The sequence below is a fragment of the Castor canadensis genome, chromosome 6 (assembly GCF_047511655.1).
Source record: "Castor canadensis chromosome 6, mCasCan1.hap1v2, whole genome shotgun sequence".
NCBI classification, from domain to species: Eukaryota; Metazoa; Chordata; class Mammalia; order Rodentia; family Castoridae; genus Castor; species Castor canadensis.
In genome coordinates this window covers 134,547,843-134,552,711 of record NC_133391.1, presented here as the reverse complement: position 1 = coordinate 134,552,711, position 4,869 = coordinate 134,547,843, and positions in this window count along the sequence as shown.

The following is a 4,869-nucleotide window of genomic DNA, read 5'->3' as shown; positions in this document are numbered from 1 at the left end:
TTAATTTTTTGAACTGGATTTGCATTTTGATATGATGGTGATCAAATGACAAGTAAGTATAACTGAAACATCCCAAGGTCCCTATCAAATCAGGAGTGACCCAATGAACTATTGTTATTTGTTGGACCAGAAAACTAGGACAAAGCCTTAGTGGGCAGCAAGAACACTAAATCATGTTATGATTGATTGAAAAGCAATGACCTCAGGAACCCACTGAGAGAGTAAGTGATAATGTGGAGCAAATACATACCTGGAAATGTCCATTTCTTAGTTCTATTTGTTTGTCTCCTGGGACATCATTGACCTGAGAAACAGAGCTGTATGACTCAAGAAAATCTGCTTGCATAGCTTCAACATGATATCATAGAATATTCATACAAAAAAAGAAGCATCAGAAAAGGCTTCTGTTTTGCTTTATACATTTTTCCTCACAAAAACCATTTGCAGACACTGAAGGTGTGTCTCAAGTGGTAGAGTACCTGCTTTGCAAGTATGAAGTCCTGGGTTTAAACCTCAGTCCCATCAAAAAAAAAAAAAAAGAAGAGGAAAAGAGCCACTTGCAGGCTGGCAGACTCACTCAAGTGGTAGAGCACCTGCCTAGCAAGTACATGGTTCTCAGTTCAAATCTAGTACTGCCAACAAAAAATACTTGCAACTATGAAATATTTTAAAATTTTCTATACCTTTTCCATGAGAGCATTGAGACACATTTGTAAAGCAAATGTTAGATGTTTAGCTGAGAATAACACAATGGATTGATAATTCTAAATCAAGACTTAGTCTACACTTTTTCCCAAGGTGTCACCAGTAATTTCTATTCAGGAAAGATTCCCATAGTTAGTACTGACAATTGCAACCCCTGTCCTACAGCAGCTGCATCCATGCTTTGGCTGTTCTTTTGAATCAAGCATTTCAGATGTCATTCAACTATTTTCTTATTTGTGTCAATCTGAATGCCAAGGAATATTTTATTCACGAGATTTAGTTTCTTGTATTTCAGTTGTGACACTTTCCAAATTAAGTGGCAACCTTTGCATATAAAATTATTCAATTCAGGCAGAAGTTTTGGGTTCTAAGAGTTCTTTATTTCTATTTTTCTATTGGGGACTTTTTCAATTGTACATTTGTATTGTAACTTGTCTCCATTTTATTCCCAGAGATGCTGAAATTATCATTAAGATTGGGTTCTGATTCAGCATTGGAACCTTTACCCATCTAAATCAATACTCTGAAAGCCCAAAACCCAAAGCAATAGCCAAGCTGCATTACTCAGATATCAGCAGATTATGCTACCAAATTCTGACATGTATTGGAAGACAATGTTTTATCATCTGGAATAATTAGATCTCAGAAAAGCTCTGAGAGAACTTCTGGCTTGCTTCAAATACTTTTCACCCATTTTGAAAACTTTAATATAGGTAAAATACATGTTCTACATCAAGATTCTAGCAGGAATGTGGAGAGGGAATTTAAGGGAATGTTGAAAGAGATCATGAAGAATGCAGCTCTAGGATCTATGCATAGGAAAATGTGCACTAAATATGAACCTTTTGGCCAGAGGTATATAGCTACACAAGCCAAATTTATTAGTAAATTCCAAAGACAGTGGAAATGTCTCTGTTTTGTATTGAATATTGCTTGAAATAAATGGGCCATCTGCCAGGGGTGTGGACATCCTTTTTGTTATGAATCTTTCCATTCTTATGACATATTTTGTAATGGGATTTGACATGTAATACAAACATAGTTCCCAAGGCATGTAATATTCAACTCAATTACTAACAATACTAATATTGATACTACTGCCTTACCAATAGCCACCCACTGATTTTCTAATGTTAATGATCTGTGTTGGATGACTGGATAATAACAATATTCATTTTTGGTACCTGGGGACATTTTCATTGGAATGTACGTTGCTCAAAAATGGGCTAATAAAATGTGATGTCTACTTATGAGATCTGGCAAGCTTTTTGAATACACAAAATAATGTAGATGGAATTTTTAAAATTCTATCTAGTTTGAGAAAAATGGAGTAGTTGAATAGGTTACACATGAATTTAGGACTTTCATATCCTGTCCCCAATTTCTAACACTTTGATTAGGTAACACACTTGTAAACTGCTGAGTTCATATTCTTCCAATTTTATTTAAGAACACATTTCTTGAATATGATTACATTGTAACATATATATATATATATATATATCTTATATAAAAGCCATAATTTTATAGGCAAACTGAAAAGAAAACTTTTTAAGTGATCAAGAATATAGTTTTCTCTACCTATTATTCAATTCTACCCACTATAAAACAAGAAGAGGGTTAACTATATTGATACTGTAAAAAATCTGTTTTCAGATAAAAAGAGTTGAGTTAAAATTACAAAAGAAATTTTCATACCTTACTCTTTCTTTTTATTGGTATAAGCATCAACATTAGAACTCACACAGTTTCTGTGTGTGTTATTTTTCTCATTGCTGTGACTAAACCTGACTATGTGGTTCTTAAACTTTTGGAACTGGTTTGCAGGAGGAATTTGGAAGTTTGGAGAATGAGGCTAGAGAATGCCTAAACTGCTATAAGCAGAGTTTAATGGGTGATTCTGGTAAGAGTTCAGAAGACTAGAATGCTGATGAAGACTGTACTCATGAGGTTTCAGATGGGAACAAGGACTTTATTGAAAGTTTACCTAGAGGCTGTCCATGTTATATTCTGTCAAAGAAGTTGTCTGCATTGTCTGTGTCCTGAGATTTTGTGGAGGCCAGTTTAATTGATCTGGTGGAGGAGATTTCAAGTCAGTCAAGTATTCAGGCAGTGGCATGGGTATTGCTGGCTGCTCAGCCAGGTTTACAGAGAAAATTTGAGTAATAAGCAGAATCAACAGAGCCAAGGGCTATGGACTGGAACATCTAAAAATGTGAGCCAAAAGAAATCTTTCCTCCTTTAAATTGTTTCTGTCAGGTTTTGGTCACAGTGATGAGAAGACTATTATCTACATCTGATGGCTCCTGAAAAAAAGAGTTATTACTCTGACCTACTCTGCTGAATACCCACCTTCAGCAGATATTCAGTAGAAGTTGATGGTGAATAACATGGCTTACATTTGCTGCAAAAGCAGTTTCTGAATCCAAACTCCAGAAGTAAACAGAATGGAAAGCTACAGGCCCGACCAGCAGACAAAGGGCCTTCGTATCAAATGGACAAAGTGCAGGAGAAAGATGGGCTCTCCATGACAGGCAGATCTCATGGACAGGGATAGGTCCTCCATCCAGATTCACCAACCAGATCAGAAAGTAATTGTGCCTTTCTGGGGAAGAGTGAGAAAAAGGTCAGAAAGAGGCCAAGATTATTTTAATAGAAAATTCTTCTTTATGAAAGTAAATAGTAGGAATGAGAAATAATCATTTATCTATAATAAAACGTAACGCAGACTCCCAGTTTCTTTTTCTGAAAGATTGTGCATAGCAGCAATGGACTAGCTAACTATAAAAGAGATGGAAGGAGAAATGAGACAAAATACAAGCAAATAGAATTACTTTCACCTTAAAAGTAAAATTATGAGCTGGGCATGGTGGGTCACACCTATAATCCCAACTACTTGGGAGCCAGAAATCAGGATGATCTTGGTTTGGGGCCAGACCAGGCAAAAAAAGTAAGACCACATCTCAACAACAACAAAAAAAGCTGGTTGTGGTGGTACACATCTATCATCCTGGGAAATGCAGGTAGAAGGATCAAAGTCCAAGCTAGCCCAGGCAAAAACACGATACCCTATTTCAAAAATAACCAAAGCAAAAAGGGACCAAGTGGCAGAATACCTGCCTAGCAAGCTCAAAGTCCTCAGTTCAAATCCCAGTACCACCAAGCAAAAAAGAAAAATAAATCTTGGGCTGGGTGCATAGCTCAGTGCTAGAGCATTTTGGTAGCATGTATAAGGCCATGTATAATCAACAGCACTACAAATATATATCTATACATATATATATAATAAAATAAATAAATGAAAAATAAGATTTTGACATTTTATATGATTTCTTTTGCCTTGTTAATGCCACACTTAAAAAAACAAACAAATTTCATTTGGAAAGAATAAAAAGTTCTGGAGGTAGATGGCGGTAATGATTGCACAATTATGTGAATGTGGTTAATTCTAATGAAATGTGTGCTTCAAAATTGTAAAAATGTTCAATTTTATGTTACTCCTATTTTACTTCAATAAAAATAACTTTAAAAATAAATGCAATTAAAACAGCTAATAAAATATAAGCAGAACGATCTTGATTTTTCTGGTTATATCTTCATCAAATGCTCCTGGTTTTAAAAACTAATCACTCCAAAACCATTAAAAGGAAAAAGTGATATTCCTAAAGGCAAGCACACACATACAAAGATATTTCCTGTCCACAGAACCCTGACATCTATTGGGTTTATTTATTTATGTTAAGGATTTGCCTCAACTGATTGTGTAGGATTTGTCAGTACCAATTTGATTGGAGAAGCTGGCAGGCTGGAGACCCAAGAAAGAGCTGCGGTGCTAGTCCAAAAGTGTCTTCTGTAGAACCAGGAGGAGCAGATGTTGCAGAACTTTGATGTCTTCTGCTGGTGAGGTCAGTCTTTTGTGCTACAAAAGTTTCCACATAGTGGAGGGCAATCTACCTTTCCCCAAGTCCATCAATTTAAATGTAAATTTCATTTAAAAAAACTTCACAGAGACATACAAAGTAAAGTTTGAACAAATATCTGGGCACCAGCTACATTGATGCATAAAATATTAGACTCTGTGTGTGCTTACCTTAGGATGTAGCATAATGTGTTTCATTCTGCTGTTAATTCATATTCTTCTGATAAAATGTTATTTAATATATT